This window comes from Eurosta solidaginis, chromosome 4 (genome assembly GCF_040869045.1).
Source record: "Eurosta solidaginis isolate ZX-2024a chromosome 4, ASM4086904v1, whole genome shotgun sequence".
Lineage (NCBI taxonomy): Eukaryota > Metazoa > Arthropoda > Insecta > Diptera > Tephritidae > Eurosta > Eurosta solidaginis.
In genome coordinates, this window is record NC_090322.1 from 192,944,117 (window position 1) to 192,969,924 (window position 25,808).

The window sequence follows — 25,808 nt, forward strand, 5'->3', positions numbered from 1 at the left end:
CTGCCAAATTACAGCTTGCAAAACTTCTAAATTACCTTCATTTAAAAGTGGGCGGTGCCACGCCCAATGGCCAAAATTTTACTAGTTTTCTATTCTGCGTCATAAGCTCAACTCACCTACCAAGTTTCATCGCTTAATGCGTATTTGGTAATGAATTATCGCACTTTTTTGATTTTTCGAAATTTTCGATATCGAAAAATTGGGCGTGGTTATTGTCCGATATCGTTCATTTTAAACAGCGATCTGAGATGAGTGCCAGGAACATATATACCAAATTTCATGAAGATACCTCAAAATTTACTCAAGTTATCGTGTTAACGGACAGACGGACGGACGGACGGACGACTGTGTATAAAAACTGGGCGTGGTATCAACCGATTTCGCCCATTTTCACAGAAAACAGTTAACGTCGTAAAATCTACTCCCCTACCAAATTTCAAAAGGATTGGTTAATTTTTGTTCGACTTATGGCGTTAAAAGTATCCTAGACAAATTAAATGAAAAAGGGCGGAGCCACGCCCATTTTGAAATTTTCTTTTATTTTTGTATTTTGTTGCACCATATCATTACTGGAGTTGAATGTTGACATAATTTACTTATATACTGTAAAGATATTAAATTTTTTGTAAAAATTTTACTTTAAAAAAAAAATTTTTTTAAAAGTGGGCGTGGTCCTTCCCCGATTTTGCTAATTTTTATTAAGCGTACATATAGTAATAAGAGTAACTTTCCTGCTAAATTTCATCATGATATCTTCCACGACTGCCAAATTACAGCTTGCAAAAATTTTAAATTACCTTCTTTTAAAAGTGGGCGGTGCCACGCCCATTGTCTAAAATTTTACTAATTTTCTATTTTGCGTCATAAGTTCAACTCATCTACCAAGTTTCGTCGCTTTATCGGTCTTTTGTAATGAATTATCGCACTTTTTCGGTTTTTCGAAATTTTCGATATCGAAAAAGTGGGCGTGGTTATAGTCCGATATCGTTCATTTTAAATAGCGATCTGAGATGAGTGCTCAGGAACCTACATACCAAATTTCATCAAGACACCTCAAAATTTACTCAAGTTATCGTGTTAACGGACGGACGGACGGACGGACGGACATGGCTCAATCAAATTTTTTTTCGATCCTGATTATTTTGATATATGGAAGTCTATATCTATCTCGATTCCTTTATATATGTACAACCAACCGTTATCCAATCAAACTTAATATACTCTGTGAGCTCTGCTCAACTGAGTATAACAATTAGAATGAGCTTAGTTAAATTACAACCGGTTGCGATGAGATATCAAATGAAAAAGGAAAGAAAATGAAAGTAAGTATATGGTACGTTAACAATATTGAATAGTTATGGAATTTGAGGTATGGTACAGAGTACCACAGTACTCCCCCTCTAGATGCGCCATCGGTATCGCAGAGGAATACTAACGTGTCTACCCGTACGTGTAGTGCTTGTAGCTGCGGATTGTAATACCTCTTGTTGTATTACTTGTCTTGGCGCGGTGTCATCATTGTCGTGGTTTATTTGCATGAAATTTAACGAAAATGTAGAGAATAAGTGAGGTTGCAAAATTTATAAAATGTAAGTCTCTCTTTCTCTGCAGCCTGCACAATTCGGCTATCGACAGAAACTCTCTGTGGGCCGGAGTATTTCTATCCATGCGCCTATTATTACCTCACCAGTTAATTCGTTATCTGCGTAAAGCTTATGCAACTCATTTTATATTTCCTTCGATATACGCCGTTGACATCCTGTGATGTACCATACATTTTCCGCAAAAACTTTCTCCTAAATACTCCAAGGGCCATACCATGTCACATGACACTTTCATCAGAAAAATTTGGTTTATTTTGCAACTCATCTTGCTGCTCACCTCCTCTTTCATTATTAAATCGGCGCATATCAGTTTACACGGTTTTGGCCGTACAATAAATTTCGTCAGACTTTCCTCAGTGAGTTATGTAAATGTCGTCAATTGGAAGCACTAAAGGAACTTAAACCGTTTTCCACCTGGCCTTCCAGCGGAGTGGGTACCGCCCTATTTCTTCTTCCATTCGCATGTATCACGCCTACATCTCAAAAAATCAATATTTTCAGGAAAGGCGAAAAGCTCATTGACTCTCCCACAAGCTCCAAAGGAATTTTTATCAAGCAAGACATGGGAAATATTAACTGGATAAAAAATCAGCCATTTTCTATATTCTAGAACCTGGTAGTTTTAGTTATGCCTCTGTCAAAAGTACAGCAATATCACCACATGTTTGATTTACTTTCATTTGGACCTGAGCAAAGGAATTTCAATCCACTTTCTCAATATTGTTAAGGCACTGTGTGTAAATCGCTTAAACATGTATACAAATCAACGTCGAAAGTAGGTGAAGAATGACAAACTAATCGAAATGGCACCAAGCAGCTATGACTGTGTCAACAAGTTGCCAACATGTATACGTACTAGAGATGTTGCGAATATTCGTATCGGTATTCACAAACGCATTGTTTTGATTTGGGAAACAGGAAGGTCGAAGACGAACGTTTAATACTATGTTCAACCAGAAAAATTAATTGAGGCAATTTCGATTTAAATTGAGTGGTGTTCATACAACTCAATTTAGCTTATGCAATAGTAATTTTATAGCTGGTTGGCTCATCTCTACAACAACAACATACCTTTGTTCAGACTGTCAAAATGTTGGTGTTGATTGGAATGAAAAAAACGAAATCAGCTGATGAGATGTGCTAAACATATAGTTGAGCCATGCATAAAACTGATGTTTAAAACTACTCAATAAACACACTTTACAAGGTTGCATTTGTAGTTTGAAACAATTTATTACGTAATTTTTTTTAAATTGGCAATTTATTATTACAATGTATAATATGATAAAGTGCGTAATAAATTGCTCAAATGGTATAAATTGCCAATTTGGTGTGTGTTTGTACATTTTATAAGCGAACTTTGTACAAATAAACGTAGTCGTATATGCCCGAATTAAAATATCGAATAAAATAAATCGGTAATTTAAAAAATATTGGGTGACCAATAGTGTCGCAGTAAAAAGACGCGATATTCAAAGTAACGATAGATCCTTCACAATATGGCAGGCTTTTCTAGCATGAAGTGGTTGACGGTAACTTTCACTCGACTTAGGTCTTTCGTTCTATTCCACATTCTTATCGATGTGGTTGTATTTTTCATCACGTAGGCACAAATGCTGGAAGGTTCCGTTTAATTTGAAATTGGTGGCGCACTGCCTCACTAAAAAGTTTTGAATGCCTTGAATCTCCAGTTCAAAAAAGCAGTTTACTGAGATCTTTCAGACGTCGTGACAAGATGAATAAATGATGCATGAAAATTTTCCAACTCCACTCTATGTTCTGTTACAACATTTCAAGAGTCTGAATACCTGAACCCCTTACATTACATACTATCCATCTAAAAGAAAAGTATGCGGGAACAACACAGCGGTCATAAAGCCCATATCGATGGTAGCGTTAGTGTGCTGGCTACCACTGGACTAGCAATACAACAGTAAGAAACTAAACAATATATAGCGGATGCATATGGATAATAGGAGCACTTAGGTCTACTCTAGTTGCCAGCTTAGCCATCAGACTTAGGAAGTATATAAGCTGGAACGAAAAGCTTTATGGTATCCTAAGAATTCTCCTTAACGTGCATTGGTCAGCAGATAATCTTTCATCAACAATGAACTATGACAAGTATTTCAAGGTGAAGTTTCCCTTAAGAACGAATTGGTCAGCCGACATAGTTTATAAAGAAACCGAACCCTCGCTCTTGACGGGTTCAAAATGGACTGCTTGTTGGTGCGGAAGTTTCATCCGAACAGTTAAAAGGCGCAAAGTGCAATAATAACCATATGTTTTATAATGCTATGTTCAAACAGAAAAATAAATTGAGGCAGTATCAATTCAAATTGAGTGGTGTTCATACAACTCAATTTAGCTTACACAATAGTAATTTGATGGCCGGTTGGCTCATCTCTACAGCAACAACATACCTGTGTTCAGAATGTCAAAATGTGCGTGTTGGAATTAGTTGAATGGAATGGAATGGAAACATAAAACTTTAAAATTTTTGTGTGTTGTAAGATAATGTGTTCAATGTTTTGGTTTCATTTTGAGTTTGCCATCCTCTTTTGACAATTCCTACTCCAGTGAAATGAAAAAAATAATATCAGCTAATGAGATGAGCCAACAATATAGTTGAGCCATGCGCAGCTGACGTTTAAATCTACTCAATAAACACACTTTACAAGGTTGTATTTACAGTTTGAAACAATTTATTACGCAATTTTTTTTAAATTGGCAATTTGTTATTACAATTTATTATATGATAAATTGCGTAATAAATTGCCCAAATGGTATAAATTGCCAATATGGCGTGTGTTTGTACCTAGTATAAGGCCGTCGATAACTGCAAAGGAGCGCTGCTCAAAGCAGCAAACTTCGCAGTATCCAGTCACGGGAATATTGACAGCAATGAAAATAATGAATGAACTGGCAAAGTTCAGCACATCGTTAAATAATCCGCGCATTCGCATTTCGGCAGCTACGTCACTGTTGATGGATATAAATTCAAGATTGTGAAGCACTTTGTCTATATAGGAGCCAGCATTAATGACCAAACAAATTTTAGGTTTGACATCCAATACAGAATCACTCTTGCCAATAAGTGCCAATTTAAAATGAGTAGGAAATTGGAAATTATATTACTATAAAAAAGCCTCGGGATCGATATGTCTCTCATCATACACAGGCGCGGATCTACGGGGGGGATAGGGGACATCCTCCCTCCCCCCCCCCCCACCCCCCCGGTCGAGAAATCCGAATTTGGTTCAGAAATTAAAATATACACTTATTATTATTTTATTATTTTATATATTTGAAAAATAAAATTTTGTATGGAAAATCTTCAAGCCCAAGGTGTGCAAATAATACCGGCAAGGAAATCTTTATTTTCAGCGATAGCCAAGCAATAAAATCCCTTGGTTCGTGTTCATTCAACTCCGAATTGACACTAAACTGTCGCCGATCTCTTCAGGGGATGGCCCAACAGCACCGTGTACACCTCACACAAGGGTCCCGGGACACAGGAACATAGAGGGAATCTGCGCAGCAGACGAACTTGTTAGGCAGGGTACGCCCAGACTGATTCTTCCTGACAAAGAACGCCTAGGTATGCCTATTGCCACTTGCAAGCTAATGCTAAAAGAGTATACCTACAGTAAAGCCAACGAAAGATGGCTACTAACCCCGGGGTGTAGTACATCAAAGCAATCCTGGCCTAAATGGGATACTATGAGATCCCGTCACGTCTACACCCTAAGCAGGGACAAAATCTCCTCATTTGTAGGAGTTCTGACTGGGCACTGCCTCATCGGACGGCATGCGGAAAGGCTAGGAGCGCCCTTTCGACGATGCTGCAGAAGTTGTAAAGAAGACGAGGAAGAGGAAACGGTGATGCACCTTATCTGCAACTGCCCGGCATTAAGTGACCCCAGACAACGCTGTCTGAGAGCTTCCTTCCTGAGCAATCTCCGCCAGGTCAGGGAGCATGATATAAGGTACTTGGTAGCTTTTATGAGGTCCTCGAAATGGTTCGAAGAAGAGGGCGAATGGTGTCTTTCTGTGGTACCACAACGGGCCAACTGATACTGGCCTATGTGTGGCCATGGGGCACCCAATACTACCTAACCTAACCAAACCTAGGTGTGCAATAGCTTCAATACTGCGGGTAATTTTTTTTTCTTAACGGAATATCACAGAGAGTAAAATTTTGCGTATGTGGTTTTCCTTGCGTGCAAAAATGTGCTCCAGAACAATTTTTTATGCACGGTTTTTGCAACAATTTTAAAAATATAAATTTATTTCACAGAAATAAAAAATGTGCTCTTAAAGAGTTTTTAATTACAAGCAAATTGGTGTTTGAAATGTCAAAATGTGGAGCTTATCGGCTGCTATTCAACTTTAAAAGAAAAAGGGAAAAGAAAATTCAAATGGCGATAATTAAGGATATAGTTTTTTTGGAAAAATCGAGGACGAGCATTTGTTTGTATTATCGATAGCTATCGAATAATACCTTTGTTGCTCAAAAGTATTTAAAAACAGAATACATACATACTTTCGAAAATACTCGAAAACTTACATTTTGGTATTATTAAGCGCTGTACGCAGATCAAAAGCAAACATTCAAGAAAAATTTTGCATTTTTCTTGAGCATGAAAATAGCAGCAGGCATAAAATTTTGGCATTTCACGATGCATGGCAATTTATATATGAATACCGCTTTTATAAAAATAAAACAAAATTTATGAAAGTTTTTGATACAAAAAGGTAACATCAAATTTAATTTAAAAAAGTTGTTCTAAACAGGTTCGTTAACCGGAGTGATTTGACAAACCCTCCGAGTCTTGTTCCATCGTGAAGGCTTCCGAGCAAAAATTCATCTCCCCGTTCGGAGTCAGCATAAAACATGTAAAAATATTAATATTATTATGGCGTGATTTAACTTCGAGGAGATTTAAGCTTAGTGTCCACATCAAAAGAAAAATTTGAAGTCCATATAAAAGAACGCTTAAGGAATGCTCAAAAAAATTTCGTTTTTCAACTGTTATCCACCCCTCAAGAAAACTCATACGCTTTCTGCTACCTGTTTTACAAGATTTTCTAACAAACGTGCTCAGGGGAGCCCTGACTTCGCCAAGAAATATATGTACATCTCATTTCTTGAAAAATGACCCAGTCGTTTAAAAGGTAGGGATAACAAATGCATTATTTATGAGTTTTTTTTTTTTAAAAAATATGCAATTCTGTTTCTTCTTTTTCTCGTGCTTAGTGACTTCTCCTTTACTTAAGTGCATTTACAATTCTAATATGATGATTTTAACAAATTTTCTTCTGATGCATTGCTGAATCTGATGAGTGATAAAAAAAATTTTTATTTAATTTGCTCCTAACATTTTTGAAACAAGAAAGTTTTCTTATGATGTGGATGCTTAGCTTAAAAAGCTGAGCTTCCCTTTCAAATATCTTCATGGATAGAGTAGCAGAAATATATGTATGTAGTTAATACAATTTGCAAAAAAAATTTCGAAAGATGTAATTTCAAGAAGCTATTTTAGTGAGCGTTCAAATCGAAGTCGAAATATGCCAGTAATTTATGTTGGATAGTTATACAAATCAGATAATGTAAAGGCATTTCTAAAGAAAACTTTCAAGCTTAGTTTTGAGGATAAAACATAATGTGTTAGCTTAATGTGAAAATGTGCTAAGTCAACTTTTACGAATTTTACAGGAGACGAAAAAAAATTTATAATTTTTGAAATAACCTTTTTTGTCAAAAATGTGAATGAGGATACCTTAGTTGCAATACTTTTGAAAAAGATAAATAAAAATCATGTATGCTAACCCAGCAGCTATTTTATGACTTAGCACAATTTCCGCACTCAAAACAAAATTTTTCTCCTGACTTAGCACTTTTTACTCCATATGTTTCCTCATCACTCCTCCCCTTTTATGATTGAAATATAACACTAAAACTATGTATATATTTCACAAAAGATACTATTTATTTGTCAAACTATTTCTAACGGTTCTGATCTGACAATAATTTATTTTTAAATTCAAACAAATGCTGTGGTTGTGTCTTATTCCATAAAGACAACTGCCACATACTTTATCTACAAACTAAATGCTAAATCTCTTAATCGTTGTCAAGAGAGTAAAGACTTGGGTGTAATTTTTGACTTCAAACTCTCTTTTTCTAGTCACATTGACTTCGTTGTTTCATAATTTCTTGCAATAGTTGGGTTCAGTAGACGTAACACCAGTGACTTTAAGGACTTTATATATCCTTGGTCAGAAGTGGTCTCGAATATTGCTCAATAATATGGAATCCTTTCTATGAATCTAACTCCTATAAAATTGAGAAAGTTCAAAAAATTAAAAAAAAAAATTGCTTTACGTATGCTTCTCTGGCCAGACGGCCTCCCATCATATACCAGCAGGCACAAATTGCTTGGTCTTCAGGCTTTGCATGCCTATAATGTAATAAATTTTAGCACGAATTGCTCGGATTTATCTAATATGTTCATTCCATATATTCCACTGCGATCTTCGGCATAATAGATTATTTATCGAAATAACTCATAAAATGAATTATGCTATGAATGAACCTAAAACTAGGACTATACATCTAGCAAATCGATTCAGTAGTGTTATTAATTTTAGTAACATCTTATACATATAAGTTTAAGCTTGAATTTTCTATTTTTAACTAGTCTGTAGGAAAGCATGTAGTTATCGACATGTAAGAATTGAAGTAGATTATGTCAGCGCAAAGCATTTATCAAACACCACAGGCCTGTCTCAATTGGGTGAATCCAATTTCAAGGGGTTGTGTTGCGCAACCCTCTCAAGGGGTTGCCAGTGCAATATATAGCTTCTCCAACCCAATTGTCAACCTCACCTACCCGTGGCGAATCCTGTTTCATTGACAGCCCAGGCTCTAGCGACCCCAAGTTCCTCATGGATCTTGGGGGTGGGAGAACGGTATGGCGTAGAAGGTCCCATGTGGTCATAACAAATCGTTCCCGAGATGGTCGGGCTTGGTAACGGATCGTACCGGATATGCATCCGACAAAGGACCATCAACATCGATAACACTCCCCAAGACATTCGGGGAGTGTCTTCATTGTTAATACAACAACAAAGCATGTACTTTTAAACTGAATGAATTAAATAAATAGTAATTCAGATTGATATTATTGACCGGTTGACTTAGCACATTCTTTTTAACAGCTGACGACTTAGCACATTTACACATCATTGCCCACAGCACGTGATCGTTTTATTTTGAATTCAGTTTTAAAACTGCATTAAAATGCAATTTTTCAAGAAAAGTAACTTATCACATCTTCACATTAAGCTTACGATATTTGAAAAGGGTCTAAGTACTTACAATTAATTTGCATTCAAATATAGCTTTAACGAATTTTTCCAACTTTTTTTATTTATCTTGTGTTTCTTTTTTATGCAAATACGTTGAGCTCGCACTTTCTATCAATACTTGAAATATGTTTTTTAATATGATACTTTTCTTTTAAATTTTCCCAGTCATATCCGAAAAAATATCACACGACCGTAGTAGTTTATACTGTGCAAAACTCCACTTACTTTCAAAAAAATCGTTCGCTGTGTCCGTTGAGAATCGTATAATATACTACGAGTAATATATTTTATGAAATCGCTTTAATAAATAAACGGTTTAGAAAATTTCACTTTCCGTTATACTTCTCCGTCACAACGTTATAAGTTGTACACACCACTTTCGCAAGCTGAACACAACTAAATCGAAAATATGCAATCGAACGGTAATATTGTAAAGCCAGTGAGCTAATTTCTTGCAACAAAGCTCAAAGCAGGTGTGACTGCTGCTAGCTTTACGGTTTCTTCAAGCTAAGCAACCAAACTAAACAGTAACCGAAAGAACGATGGCCAAGTTCGCTGCAAACATTTCTTTTATGTCGCACTTGACAAACAAGTAGGCAGTAAAAGAAAAAAAAAACAAAAGAGCGCCGAGCTCGAAACAAGCAATAAAGCTTGGCTCATTCAGTTTTAAGAGATTGTGCTTAATACTACGGAACCAGCTGTTGGTTAGAGCGCATGCGTAGCTTATTTGGTCACATTGCTACTACTCTTGATTGTTATTAACTGATTTTACTAATAACCTTAGTTGTATACTTTGTATGTTTTATGTACATATGTAAGTGGTTTGCGCAGCGGCAAGCTTAAGCGGCCTCAACATTGAATAACTGATAACGGTCAATTTATGCGCAATTCAAACGTAAATCTAATTAACATAATTTATCTTTCTTTCATTTACACCTCACCACCTCATCTCAAATTTGTTTTTATAACTACACCTTTTCCAGTTTAAGTTCAGGAAATTTACAACTCAAGCTCAGAAAATTACAATTCAAGTTCAGAATTTCCAATTTAAATTCAGAAATATACAATTCAAGATCAGAAATTTACAATTCAAGTTCAGAAAATTACAATTCAAGTTCGGAATTTTCAAGTTCAGAAAATTACAATTGATGTTCAGAAAATTACAATTCAAGTTCAGAAAATTGCATTTCAAGTTCAGAAAATTAAATTAAAATTCAGAAAATTATAAGTAGGGTGTTATTTTTCAAAAGTTATTCCAATTCATACTACGTAATGTAATACTTACATATATGTTATTTGCTGAAGTGTTGATGCTTCGTTGACAATGGTGGCTTGGATATACTGTATAGAGAACAGCAAAAATCGAACACAACAACGTTCGATTACATTCGGCAACATGATCGTGTTCAATGGTCCAACCATAGCGGAACGATACAAGGTGGCAGCATGGTGACATACCTACAAACATAAATAAAAATCCCATGTACTTTGTTTTTGTAAATTCGATTGACAAATGTCAAAATCATACTGCGCCGGAAGTTGATGTCTCAAATCAAATAAAAAAAGTTTATAATCAGCTGTTCCATGCTGCCACCTTGTATCGTTTCTCCATGGATCCAACTTGATTAAATGAACATAATCGACCTTGATTTAAAATCAACCAACTTATTGCATGCGTGAATATAATCAATTCAGGCGTTTGCTCCTTTGCCTCAACAGTGATTACATTCATCGGAATGAAAAGGCAAATATGAAAACTCCATGCGTCTGAATATTTGCATAATTCTTCTGCCCTTACGTCACGGCGACAAGCTACATATAAACATTGCTACGATTCTGTTTGTTTGCATTGTAATTTTCTGAAGTTAAATTGGAATTTCTGAACTTGAATTCTAACTTTCTCAATTTGAATTGTAAATTTCTGAATTTAAATTGGAATTTCTGAACTTGAATTGTAATTTCCTGAACTTGAATCGGAAACTCTGAAATTGAATTGTAAATTTCTGAACTTCAATTGTAAATTTCTGAATTTAAATTGGAAATTCTGAACTTGAATTGTAATTTTCTGAACTTAAACTGAAAAAGGTGTAGTTTTTCGAAGCGCCCAAAGTTCTTATTATATCTATACATCTTATAAAATGAAGTCATTAAATAAATGTCGATTTAATGTTATAACTTCGCACAAGAAGCTCCGATTAGAAAACAGCTTTTTGCATTGTAAAGCTAAGTATGTGAGACCACACGCAAGATCTGGGTTCAAGCCCTGCGCAAAGAAATATCGAAAATAAAGAAAACAATTTTTTTTCTCTTAGAAAAAAGTTTCTCGAAGCGGAGTCGACCCTCGGCAATGTTAAGCTTCTCAATGAAAATTCATCTGCCTTGCAGATGCCGTTCGGAGTCCGCATAACGGTAACACCAAGGGAATTTAAATCGTTTTCCACCTGGTGCTTCCAGCGGAGTGGAGCAGCTATCGTAGGCGGGTTCCGATAAAAAAAAAATACTTTCTTAACCTTTCGTCTGTCGGCGATTTTTTTTCCTAAAATTTGCGGGCGTTGTTCCTGGTGTCTAGCAGGTAAAGCCCCTCCTACTCACCCCTTTCTGCCTGTGCTTTATTTTCCTGTAAGGCGTCTCGTTTCTCTTTTGAACTCGCTGTAGCCTTCACACTTTCTTCTTGATGTGTTCGCTAGTAGCCCTGTAGGCAGAGTCTTATCTCACGGTAGTAACGCGGCATTCTTCGTCGTACCAACTTTCCTTGTGTTTTAACCATACAGAGGCGGGCGCGTATTTTGGTAATCGGATCGTGCGCACATCTAAAACACTGGAGGCATGCCGTCCGTCTATTGCAACGTGGTCGATCTGGTTGCGTGTATTTCGATCGGGAAACAGCCATGTGTATTTTAACGCACAAACCTTTTGCTGGATATAACCGTGTTTCGAGCACCAGCGAAGTCGATTAGCCTCAGTCCATTAAGAGAGGTTTCATTTTGGAGGCTGAACTTTCCGACCGTCGATAAGCACGACTTTTACAACATGGCGAGGATAGCGGGGACAGCGCTGGTATGTAAGCGTTCCTATTACTTGCATGTTCATATAGCGAGCCGTTTGATCCAAGACAGAAGCTCGCTTGCAGTCGTCTTATGGTTGTCAGTCGCTTCCGATTGAAATCCCTCAGCTAGCCCGATAATGTCAGAGTGGCCTATCCAGGTTGTTGCCTTATCATATTAGCTCAACAACAAACATATGTTCAGTGGCTACCCAGAAGATGCTTTTCCGCAAGCGACCGGCAATAGTGAGCTGCTTGAAACGCAAGCAAAAGAACCACTGTGACCATTTCCTGGTGAATGGCGGTCAGAAGCTTCCCCACTTGCGTGGACATATACACAATCCTCCATTGAATTAGGTCAAAAATGCCAGCTACATAGCGAAAACTTGCCTACCTATGCCTGTAAGTATGTCCTCCTATGCATTTTCATTTCATATAGTTTTGATTTCGGCATCACATACACATTTAAGCAACAAACCCGATTAAAGTCGCACACTTATTTTTAAAACTTTTAAATTTCCAAGATGACTGCATAGACACCTACCCTTTTCTTTCACTAATGTGAACAGAAATCTTTTCTACTTACTTTCAGTATCAAAAAGTAGTTTTGATCTGAAAGTGGAGTTCGCAGCTTTTACCACGGCGCGGATGATAGTTAAGATGCGGCTGCTTACATTGATATCTTCTGCCTATATTGGAGGTACTTAGGGCACAATTTTTCTGGGTAGTGGACTACGGGCTCATCTATGTGAAAATATCTAATTTGTTATGCTATGTTTTGTGATTCACGGTTAAAAGTTTGAGCATAAATCTGAAACTTTTTGAACTACACATATGACCATAATCATAAAAATTTTGATTAAACCAGTCTTCCTGAAAATTTGTGCACAGAGCTGGGTTTCAATTTTCAACTGGCGACGTATTCACGTGCCTTAAATCAACTCAGCCTGTCATCCTGAATATTTCGGTATACTTATTGGTGAGTCAACATCTTATTGCTTAGACCGATAAATGGTTTGATATGAAGGATCAAATTTCTAGCTGTGCACCAAACAAAGACTCCACAGTAGTGGATACGCTTCATAACACAGGCCGCTTCATAACTCAGACCCAAAAACCGGACTGTATATTTTCGAAGGATTTTGATGCGATGAATCGAAATCTGGCCTCAAAAGTTCTCTATCGGTTCTAGTTTTCGAGATATCTTAACCTAAATGTGCAAAATCACCGTTTTTGCCCATAGTTGAGGTTAAGTAGCCTTGCAGATGGCATCTTTAAATACATGTATTCTTCTTGAGTTTGCTCAAATATCATTTTTTTTTTGCTGAGATATCGCATTTTGAAATTTTCATGTTTCTTGCGGTGTGGTAGGGGTGGTATCTAGGGGTTAGGGGATACGGGAGTTGATGGGTTAACAGTTAAGTTGGTTAGCCCACTTGTGATGTGAGATATCTAGATAAATAAGACTTATTTTAAGAAAAATATGCGAGTAAACGCTGACCCCAGGGTTAAGTGGGTTATCCTGCTTGCGGTATGATAGGGGTGGTTTCTAGGGGTTAGGGTTGTGTGTGACTTGGTACCCGAGGGTTAGATAGTGTAGGGGTGTGGTGAGTTAGAACACTTATGGTGTGAGTCAAAATTTTAAGAAAAATAAGACTCAATTCAAAAACATTAGTAATCGGTTTTACCCGAATTTAGACTTTATTACACTTTACATTCTTTTTGATTTTCCGTACGAACTAAGTGCCAATTTATAAATCGAACACGTACAAAACACGATCGCGTTCACAATTCGCATACATGTAGCGCATCGCATCTCGTCAGCATATTGTGTGTGCCACTTAACCACATACAGAGCTGCAGAGTCATATTTAAGGAATACATTTGAATCAGAATGACCCAAGCTGTAGCATGTTGTCTATATTTTCGTGTAAACAAAAAAAAAGCGGGATTCATTTATAAAGCCTGCGTGCACGAACGATACATATATGGAGTTCAAAATGCAAATTGATTTGTGATCGAAACGAAATCAAATGCTTGGTTAGGTTATGCCGCCTCCTACAAGCAGGCCCGCCCACTTTGTAGCGAAGTACAGATACCGTGAATTTTGTTTAACGACCTTCATGTTAGTTAGAGGTAATTTTTTTCTTAAGCCAAATATTTTCTTATTAGATAAAGCGACTCCTTTTCTTCCCTTTCTGCAGAGGGAGCTCGTAGATTCACACCAAAGCCGATGCCCGTTATTAATCTCACTGCAGATTTTTTTAGTTTGAGAAGGAAGCTTGTTCGTTTCCTATTTTGTCCTGGTCAAAACATAGCCATATTGTTGCTTTAGTAGTAGGAATATTCATAGATTCTATTAATTCTCATTCATACGTTTTCATAGATTCTCCGGAGATCATCCAGTTCACTTCGCACCAAACTGTACGCCTCGTTTATATATATTTCTGGCCATCATCAGCAACATCATTCACTTCAATATTGCTGTTCCCGAGGACCCAGCATAGGGAGCTATGGAGATCTCAAGTGCTTTAAATACAGCCCATTAATGTCCACTGTCTCAGACTTTCCCTCATTTTTCCATCTTAGGGTATGTGTTGGAAATTTGGAAGCGGTGTAGCATTTCTTTTATTGTCGCCAGCATCAAATTTACCACATCTCGCTATAGTCACCTTGTTCGCAAATTTGTGTGGTGTCGAAAGGGTCAGATAGATACTTCCTAATTGTTGCGGAGGTGTTAGTGCTACTCTTCATCTCCTTCTTCTTGTAGCGATAGAGACACTTCCCGAAGGCTTTATCGATGATGATAGTCCTTTGCCAAATATTCATACTTTACCTCATGTAGTGTCGAAAGGGTCAGAGAGGTGCTTCCTAATTATTGCGGAGGTGTTGGTGCTGATCTACGTCTTCTTCTCTTTGTAGGGTTTATCGCCCTCTCTCTCTCATTATGTATTTACAGCGATTGTAAAGCCTATCCTATACCACTGAGTCCTCGTTTGGTGGACAGCCACTCAAGATGAGCCTAATTAAGAACTATATGGGGTATGCAGGCAGCATTAAAGGGGCCTGAAAGCAACCCGACGGCTTCACCGTATGCCATTCTGCACATTCCAACTGTAGACCTAGTGACAAAGAACATAGCGTTAAGAACTGCAGGTTCAGTGCGTCGGGACAGCTTGAATGTAGACCATATGGTCATAGTATGGATAGTTGGACAAGGTGTACGTGTACACCGATGGTTCCAAAGAAGTGTAGGGAGTATGCGGTATGCTGTGCTGATCCGGAATTAAACAAATCCTATAAGCTACCAGATTACTAGAGCGTTTTAGACAATAATATCGCATAGCACATCAACTAAGAGTGTGTTAGAGTGTAAACAATCCCTGGAAAGAGTCGGGATAGGAAGAATCATACATATATAATGGGTCCCAGGGCATGTGGGAGTAGATGGGAATGAAAAAGCGAATGAGCTAGCTAAAAATGGTACATCCCTCGAAGATTGCTCCGTATACGTGCCAATTAGATTGGGCGAGATTAAGAGAAGAGAGTTGCACATTTATTTATTATTTATTTATTTATTATTTAAAGTCGATGACAAAGTATGGTCGACTGCATAATATAAAAGATATATAAATATACAACTCAAAAGTTAAAAATTTAAGATATAGGTATCGAGATTTCAACAATTTTATATTACAAACAAAGATATATTATTGAACATTACACTTTAATTTCAGAATACAATAATAATAATAAATATGAGCAGAAATAAGATCTTATACCGAGATCTTATACTGGCGGAATGCATCAGATTCCGCTCAGCATGATTTCGGAATGCAGTGGATTCCAATCTTGCTGTTGGTATGCAACAAGATTCCAATCAGCATGTCATGGGAATCCGGCAGTGCTAAGAGTAATGTAATGAGGATACGTCATCACAAGGCATAAAAAGGTAACATGACCTGTGTTGTTGGAATGTACCGGATTCCAATCAGCTCGATGTCTGACCCATAACATTATACTGCCGGAATGCATACGATTCCGGTCAGTGACTCATGAAAAATCATCTTTTTAACGTTGTTGGAATGCACCAGATTCCAATCAACACAGTACTGTCTTGTTCCTTCCTAATGATACATGTTGATAAATGTTCCTCCATCCTTAAACGAGATAGTGCCTGTTTTTTACGGAAGAAATAAATGCCGTAGGCAAGTATTGCATTACGTATAGTGACCAGTGTACATTCAAGACTGATACAGCTATACAAGTCATTGTAGTGCGCGCACCAGATAAGAGGAGGATTATTTTTAGCAAAGTTTCGTCGGCAGAAGGCTAAATAAAAAGGAACGTAGTGTCTGGATACTCTAGGGGGAACCGCAAAAAACAAGCGGCTGAGAAGGTCCGCAGAATCAATTTCTCCAATAATGAGCTTATGGATGAACAATACCCCCAGTAATATTCTCCGATTTTCCAGAGTGGGTAAGTTATTAAGAAGAAGTCTACTTCTGTATGGAGGAAGGTGAAGACTTGAGTCCCAATTAAGGCCGCGCAATGCGAATATCAAAAATTGCTTTTGAACTGACTCAAGACGCTTTATATGCTTTTGAGAAGCATGGGACCAAACGCATAAGCAATATTCGAGTATTGGACGAACCAGCGATGTGTAAAAAACCTTAGTGAGGTACGGATCGTCGAACTCTTTAGCCCATCTTTTAACAAATCCAAGTAAACCCAACGCTTTGTTGGCAATAGATGAAATATGCATGTTAAAATTCAATTTCGGATCAAAAAGGACACCTAGATCATTTGCAAAAGATATGCGCTCCAAAGGCGTACCATCTATTACATAAGGTGTCAATGCTGGCTTCACTCGGTGAAATGTCATATGCTTACATTTAGAGCAATTTAAAGCTAGTAAATTTGTTGTGCAGGAACGTTGGAACGAGTCCAAGTCGGTCTAAAGAAGATCCAAGGAACTTAAATCGGTAGGGCAGTAAGTGTAGCAAAGTTTCACAACATCCGCATACATTATAGTATGGGAATATAATATTGTCTGTGACAAGTCAATAATGAAAAGGGTAAAGAGCGAAGGGCCTAGATTACTTCCCTGGGGTACACCGGAGGAAACTCCGAAAGATTCCGATAGACTGCACCTGAACAGGACTTTTGGGTCCGGTTAGAAAGATAGCTTTTCAGCCACATTAATAGGTGAAACGGAAAGCCCAGTAAATCAAGTTAAGGAATAAGTAACTCATGGTTGACGGTATCAAATGCTTTGCTGAAGTCCGTGTAGATGATATCCGTTTGCTTGTTCGCTAAAAATCCTTCCATAACTATAGAGTTGAATACAAACAAATTTGTAGTGGTTGACGTTTGACGAATGAAACCGTGTTGACATGGAGATAAAAGACTAGAACACTGATATTGGAGTTGACTGGTAACAATCTGTTCAAAGACTTTACGAATGGCTGAAAGTTTAGCAATACCCCTGTAGTTTTCAACTTTTGACCTACTACCCTTTTTATGCAGGGGTATAATAAAAGACTGTTTCCAAAGTGGCGGGAATGACGCAGATCCCAGAGATAGCTCAAATAATTTTAAAATAGGCTCATACATGTTTTCGGGGCAGTACCTAACCTAAGCACGCAACTAGGAACACCGTCCAGTCCCGGAGAAAATGTGGGCTTCCAAGATTGAAGACTCTGAAAAACAATATTGCCATCAATAGCAGGACTCCTAATGGAATTCGAGCTATCTAAGCGATAGGGGTATTGACCGGAATGAAAACCACTGGATGAATACGTGGACTTAAAGAACTCAGAAAATAGTTCAACAACGTCGTCATCAGTGCAAGCTTTTTTACATCCAAAGGTTAATGAGGAAGGATACCCAGAAGTTTTCCGCTGTGAATTTACGAAACTGTAAAACTTTTTTGGATTTTTAAAATCCAACGATGAACGATCAAGCGGGAAAGGCGAGGGCCCAAGCGCGAGGTTCTCAAGTGTCGAAGATCATGTGTAGGTCTTACAACCTTTGACTTATAAATTTACTCCTATCATTAAAAAGAGAGGACTGTAGACTCCTTGTGAGCATTCTGACTGGACACTGCCTTCTGGCGTCACATGCCCTGGAATTAGGCTTGGTCAGTGATAGCAGTTGTAGGAAGTGCGGGTTGGAAACAAGCGAATACGTTTGGTGCTCGTGCCCTGCTCTTTGCAGGATATTCGGAGTGATGGAGCTGTCAGATCTGGAAGCAGCAAGTGGCATAGGTCCCAGAAAGCTTCTAGTATTTGCCAAGAGGACGAAGCTATGTTATAACATGAGTCCTGGTATTTGATGGAGTTTTTCAGTTGGATCATTAAACAAGCTTCTGGTAACACAACGGGCTCATTCAGTCTATGTGAGGTGCTCATGAACCATCCAGTTCAATCTAACCTAACCCCCTCCTTCGCCGAGCGAACAACTCTATAAGCACTATGATGAGAACCGGCACCTATCAACACAGCTGTTTGATCCAGACAAGCGTAAGGAGGCCCTAGGAGAAATCCACATAGAATCGGTAAACGCCTTTGCCAGGACGCGCTCGGTAAACCCCATTATCAATATACACTATCCTTCCCTTGCAGAAGAAGAAAGCACACTACTACCAAGGGAGACACGACACCTTGGCCCAACATCGTTCTGGATACTGTTACAGGTTAAACTCTTACTTATCCAGAATTAATCCCGGCATACGCAATGTATGTCCTTCATACGATGTGTCCCAACATAACACCAACCATCTTTTCAATTGTAAAGTGGAACCTACGTCTCAAACACCAACTTTCCTATGGTCCACCCTTGTTGAAACTGCTAGTTTCCTTGGACTCCCGTTAGAGGGCTTTCGTGACTATTTGTGATTGGTCGCACCCATTGAATATGGCGAATCACTGTTAACACAACAACAAAATGATAGCCCTTTGCCGAATATTGAACCTTTACGATCCCAAAATCAACGTCGGGAACGATTTGATATGACTAAGCTTTTAGGTCTGTGGATTTAAGTTGCCTTTTACGACAGAGTGTTTTAAAGTTTTAAAATCGTACATCTTTATTTAGCAGTTGATGGCTCAAGTTGGAAAGGATTTCGTGACTTTATTGGGTCAAAAATATGTTGACAAACGTAACAAGTAAGGAAGGCTAAGTTCGGGTGTAACCGAACATTATATACTCAGCTGAGAGCTTTGGAGACAAAATAAGGGAAAATCACCATTTGGGAAAATGAACCTAGGGTAACCCTGGAATGTGTTTAAATGACATGGATATCAAATGGAAGGAATTCAAGAGTATTTTAAAAGGGAGTAGGTCATAGTTCTATAGGTGGACGCCTTTTCGAGATATCGCCATTAAGGTGGACCGGGGGTGACTCTAGAATTTGTTTATACGATATGGGTATCAAATGAAAGGTGTTAATGTGTATTTTAAAAGGGAGTGGGCCTTAGTTCTATAGGTGGACGCCTTTTAGAGATATCGCCATAAAGGTGGACCGGGGGTGACTCTATAATGTGTTTTTTCGATATGGGTATCAAATTAAAGGTATTAATGAGAGTTTTAAAAGGGAGTGGCCCTCAGTTGTATATGTGAAGGCGTTTTCGAGATATCCAACAAAATGTGGACCAGGGTGACCCAGAACATCATCTGTCGGGTATCGCTAATTTTTTTATATATGTAATACCATGAACAGTATTCCTGCCAAGATTCCAATGGCTTTTGATTTCGCCCTCCGGACCTTATCATTTTCTTCTACTTAATACGGTAGGTGTCACACCTATTTTACAAAGTTTTTTCTAAAGTTATATTTTGCGTCAAAAAACCAATCCAATCACCATGTTTCATCCCTTTTTTCGTATTTGGTATAGAATTTTGGCATTTTATTCCATTTTTAGAAACTTTCGATATCGAAAAAGTGAGCGTGTTCATAGTCGGATTTCGCCCATTTTTAATACCAAGATAAAGTGAGTTAAGATAAGGACGTGAACTAAGTTTAGTAAAGATATATCGATTTTTGCTCAAGTTATCATGTTAATGGCCGAGCGGAAGAACAGACGGTTGATTGTGTATAAAAAATGGTCGTGGCTTCAACCGATTTCGAAAACAGTTACCGTCATAGAAGCTATGACCTTACCAAATTTCACAAGGATTGGTAAATTTTTGTTCGACTTATGGCATTAAAAGCATTCTAGACATTTTGAAATTCTCTTTTATTTTTGTATTTTGTTGCACCATATCATTACCGGCATTGAATGTTGACATAATTTACTTATCTCTACATATAATAAAATTGTAACAGGTTGATGTCTGTACATTGAAGATATTCAAGAAAAACTGAGAGGAGAGGTCGTTATTGGACCAACGGAACCCAAATCTACAATTTTTAGAATTTTTGTCTGCCTGTCTGTCTGTATGATTGTCCGGGCATCACGTAAAAACTACTGGTTAGAATTGCATGAAACTTCACCATTCACATGACGTCTAACTTAAAACTTAGGATAACCTTCATTTGGATATCTCACCCAGTTCCCGAGTTATTGGCCAAAATGTGGACCCAGGGTGACCAAAAATGTTGTTTTTTACCATTATGCCCACCACACACAAAAACTGCTCCATTGAATTGAATTCACTATTATATTACTAGACGTCTATCCTAAAATTTAAGACATCTCTCATCAGGATATCTTATCCGGTTCCAGAGTTATTGACCCAAATGGGACCCAAAATTAGTTTTTTCAACATGGGTGTCAAACGAAAGGTAGAAATGAGTACTACATTGTGATGTGAGATCTATTTCAATATCTCAAATTATTTCGGAGATTTCAGACAAAATGTGAAGAGGGGCAATCGTAAAATTCGTTTATAAAATATGCCTATCAAACGCACGGTACTGGGACTGGGATTAGGACTAGGACTGGGATTGAGACTGAGACTGAGACTCGGAGTGGGACTGGGACTGAGACTCGGAATGGGACTGGAATAAAATACATACCACCCTCTGGGACTGACAATAAGATATGAAGAAGAATGAGAAAAACTTGAGAGAGGAGAAAAGAGAGAAGGAGACTGAGAAAGAGATAGAATGAGAGAAAGATGGAGATAGATGAAGCGTAAAATACGGAGGGAGATGTGAATACAAAGATTAGGAAAAAGTAGAGGGGCGAGGGCAGAGTTAGACGGAATAAGCTTATTAAAACCTATGCAGATAGACCAAATTTAGGGCAGAACAACGTCTGCCGGGTCTGCTAGTATACTGTAAAGATATTCAATTTTTGTGAAAATTTTACTTTAAACAATTTTTTTTAAAGAGTGGGCGTGTTTTTCATCGCCATCATCGTCATCGTCGATTTTGCTAATTCTTATTTAGAACATATATAGTAATAAGCGCAACGTTCCTGCCAAATCTCATCATGATATCTTCAAAGACTGCCAAGTTACAGCTTGCAAAACTGTTAAATTACCTTCTTTTAAAAGTGGGCGGCTCCACGCCCATTATCCAAAATTTTACTAATTTTCTATTCTGCGTGATAAGGTCAACCCACCTACCAAGTTTCATCGTTTTACCCGTCTTTGGTGATGAATTATCGCACTTTTTCGGTTTTTAGATATCGAAAAAGTGGACGTGGTTATAGTCCGATTTCGTTCATTTTAAATAGCGATCTGAGATGAGTGCCCAGGAACTTACATACCAAATTTCATTAAGATACCTCAAAATTTACTCAAGTTATCGTGTTTACGGTCGGACGGACGGACGGACATGGCTAAATGAATTTCTTTTTTTTGCCCAGATCATTTTGATATATAGAAGTCTATATTTATCTCGATTAGTTTATGCCGTTACAGGGTACCGTTATGCGAACAAAATTAATACACTCTGTGGGCTCTGCTCAGATAAGTATACACACTTAAGAAGCAAATGCGGAACAACTTAATTTGTTTGCAAAAGTACATATAGATATTAACCTTGAGACATATTAATTTAGTGTGCTCCTTTGTTGATAATTCAATCCTAGGAGGAGTGTTAAATCATTTCTTGCACTCTAGCGAATTTTCCTTTGTTCATTGCAGTGTTTATGTAAGCGATGAATCACAAAAGTTTTCGAAGAGGTATGTGACTACTATTCCCGACACGTTCTTACATCACATACAAAGGTGCAAACATTAGGGTGCGCTTTATTTGTATAGAGACAATTTTTTTTGTAAGTTACTACGCCTGAGACTGCTCTATTTGATATTTATATTTGATGGAAACTCCAAACTCTTTTTTGCGTAATTTTGTTTAAAAAGCTCTTTAACCTTTTGGTGAAAAATTTCGTAATATTTGGACCCTAGCCATCAATTTGAAAAACTAGTTCAGGCAGCAGGTTTTTATGGCCGGAAGAATGTTTTTGAAATGCGGGTGCCCTCCACATGCCCTCCAATCCTGATAAGCGAGAGTATAATACACTTCCACCTTGCGCACTTGTGTGTATTGAGCTTAGTATGCAATTGAAAATATTTGGATTTTTCAAATGCATAGTAGGCGAGGTGAAAAAATAATTGGATGAGTTTTGGAATTTGAATTGGATGTGATCGAACGGAAATAAGCGTGTTCATCTGATATGCAAATTAACTAACAAATTTTAAAAACATATTTTAATTATTAAATAAAATATTAATATAAACATTTACTAAATATACATGTATGTGTGTGTTATTCAATTAAAGCGTATGTGTGTGTATTGGTGCATAAATACACGTAAGAAGACATTCCTTTTATGGAGTCTTCATATGGCGACCGTGGGCCGGAGCCCTACAATGGCGGCCAAGAATGCCAAATATTTTAAAGGGAAATTTTTAAACATATAAATATGTGAATCCTTTAAACTATTCATTTACGAATTAAAAATGTAAAAATTAAAAAATGGTAAAATGATGAATTGATTTGCAATGTACATGTGGTGTGATGATATAAGATTTTATGTACAACACTGAATATCATCGTTAATTGAACATGATTGTTTTGCGTTTGTATATTCATGCAATAAAACTGAGAAAAACGTTTACCAATAAAAAGTGTTCAAATTAATATGAATACTAAATGAACTTTCAAACGACGTAAAAAAAATTAAAAAAAAAAAGAAAGAAAATGAACTTATTTTAAAATATATTTTATCATCATTATGGGGACTGATGTAACCGTATATATGTATGCCTTATAAAGTGTGTAAACGTATAAATTTATCTAGTGGGTAAACGAACTGTCAAATTTTGTATGAAAAATCATTTACACAATTTGTATAAATTTACGCGCACATTTCATTGTGTAAACGCGGTAAACTCAAAGGAATGCAACCTTGCAGACATTACAGCAGGCATTCTCATCAGAAATCTCCAACATCAGCAAGTCATTTACAAGAATAACTTAGTAAAGACGTTTTAGATTTGATTTTTCACTTAATCCTGGCATTTTTTAATTTGTTAACAATCAAAAAATTTTTGTTTGGCAATAATACATCTGATAAACAGTCAAGTTTATCAAGAGTATTTCTAGGTGCGTTCATATAACAGCGTGTGTAAATGGATATAATTTTACACCTTATAAGTTTATATGCTTTCATGAGTCCCCCTATTATTTATCCGTAATAACAGTCACTTGTAAAAATAGCGGTGTGGCATAATAAATTTACACATTTACATATAAGCAGAGCAGAGAAAGAAAGCAGCAGAGCATTAACAACAACAGATATTAAACGAAAAAGGAAGGAACCCAGCCAGCATTTTTTTAACATTTTGATCAAAAAATATTTAAATATCATACCCCAAGATGATTAAAAACGTTCAAATTTAAAAGCATTTTCTGTTCGAAAATTAACGTATCGTCGCGAGGAAAATGTACCATAAATGTGATTATTCTTGAATAATCATTTATGATTCCTATTTCGAAACGCTTTTTATTCATATTTGATATCATTGTAAAATTGAGCTTTAATAGTTTTAGAGTAATATTTGACTGCTTTTCACAGTCATTTTCTAATCATATTCGTGAATATATTTCAATCGTTTTGGTTGAGATTTTTGAATCATTGTTGAATGCCATTATAATGCATTTATTCTTCATATCTCATTCAAAAAAGGACACTACATAATAATCTTATTTCATCAGAGGAAGAAAGCATGCGAAAGTGAGCTATTCGAACCACAGCTAACAAACTTGACCGATATACACCTGCGACTACAACATCCAACATCAGCATAATCGTCTCCATCTTAAAATACGGATACGATACGGGATGTTGAAGCCGTATCCAGGTACATATGTCAAGATAGTTTCACTTACCTGGGGTTCAAATAGCTCACAACCTATGTATGTATTGTCCAATCATTATGTATTTTCTGGGAAGCTGAAGGGGAGAAATTGTTGGGGAAATCTTCGTTCACGAGCAGCATTACATTATTTTTGTCTTGAAGAATATCTTTTGCATAGATTATAAAATTTTTATATATTTTTTCTTAGCTTCATGATTGAAAAAGTATGTGTATGTGAAAAAATGAAATTTTTAATGAAAAGTAAAATTTCAACAAGTATAAAATTCCTTATTCAGTCAACAAATATATTCATAAAAGATTCAGAAGCTGAATGAAAAATGATTATAAATTTTTGATCACCTAAAGTAAACACATTTGATTCAAATATGATTCCAAAATGTGATTGAAAAATTATATTCAGTTTTTGATCATCAAAGGTAAGCATATTTAATTATTCTTTTTGTTGGTTTTTATGAAATATTAAAATTTAGTCATTAAAGGACTTCAAAAATGATTCCAAAAAGTGATCAAAAAATGCTTTTTAGCTTTTCATCATCAAAAGTATTCATATTTGATTATTTCTTTTGTTCAATTGTAGGATAACTCATTATTTAGTCAGAAAGAGTAATCAAATTGTATTGATATGTAGGGAAATTCAAAATTGAATCACCTAAATGCTGAGTGGGAAGGAAGTAAATGAAAAGTATCAACAACAAATTGTATCTCCACAACATCGTCTACAACAGATTCAGCATTGACAACAGAAAAGCAACAAATTGTATCGCTACAACACATTAACAACAAATTCAGCATTTGGTAAAGCGCACATAGTACGAAATATGTGGGTAAATATGTAAATATTGTTACGAATATTAGCAAAACTAAGGGGTGCTGCCATCTCCAGGCCGATGCTAAGCAGTGACGTTAATTCACATCCATAGATCGATCATTATGTATCTACATAAACGAATCAATATTTGCGTCTACACATATGTACGTATACGAGCAGCGGAGAACCAATGCACAAACACATGCATATATCTTAGCTGAGTTGTCACAAGAGAGGGCAATAATTTGTGCAAGTATTACTCAATGGAGAAGTTATAAACGTATTTGTGGCTGGTGATTTTGTAGCTGAAACTAACTAGTAACTGGAAGTATGCAATGAGAAATCAAAAAGTATAAAAGGCACGACAGTAGAGGCGAAGAGAGAGTTTCATTTAAGCTATCTGTCAGTTTGGTTGTTAAGCCAGCTAGTTGCAAAGTATAAGTGTTATTGTGAAGTACTTTAATAAAGGCCATTTTTCCATTATTTAATATTGGAGTTATTTATTCAACAGTTTAGTGATTCGAACTCAGCAGAAGGTTGCAAATAAGAGGATTTGCAAGTAAAATCGTTACAATTGGTGTCAGAAGAGGAATTGTTGAATAAATTCCAGAGGACAACAAGGACATGGTAAAGTTCAGTG

General features: G+C 36.8%; 1 protein-coding gene across 4 annotated transcripts in view; it reads right to left on the minus strand.

Moving 5' to 3' along the window:
* LOC137248847 (uncharacterized) overlaps positions 1-9,479 on the minus strand; it is a 58,245-nt gene extending 48,766 nt beyond the window's left edge. The window contains exon 1 of one of the 4 annotated variants that reach the window (XM_067779743.1): positions 8,989-9,137. The gene's annotated coding sequence lies outside the window, so the exon portion shown is untranslated. Of the gene's footprint in view, positions 1-1,247; positions 1,295-6,174; positions 6,258-8,988; positions 9,138-9,203 lie in introns of those variants that run through there. The other 3 variants (XM_067779744.1, XM_067779742.1, XM_067779741.1) reach the window with 3 other exon arrangements.
* Positions 9,480-25,808: the final 16,329 nt, after the last annotated feature.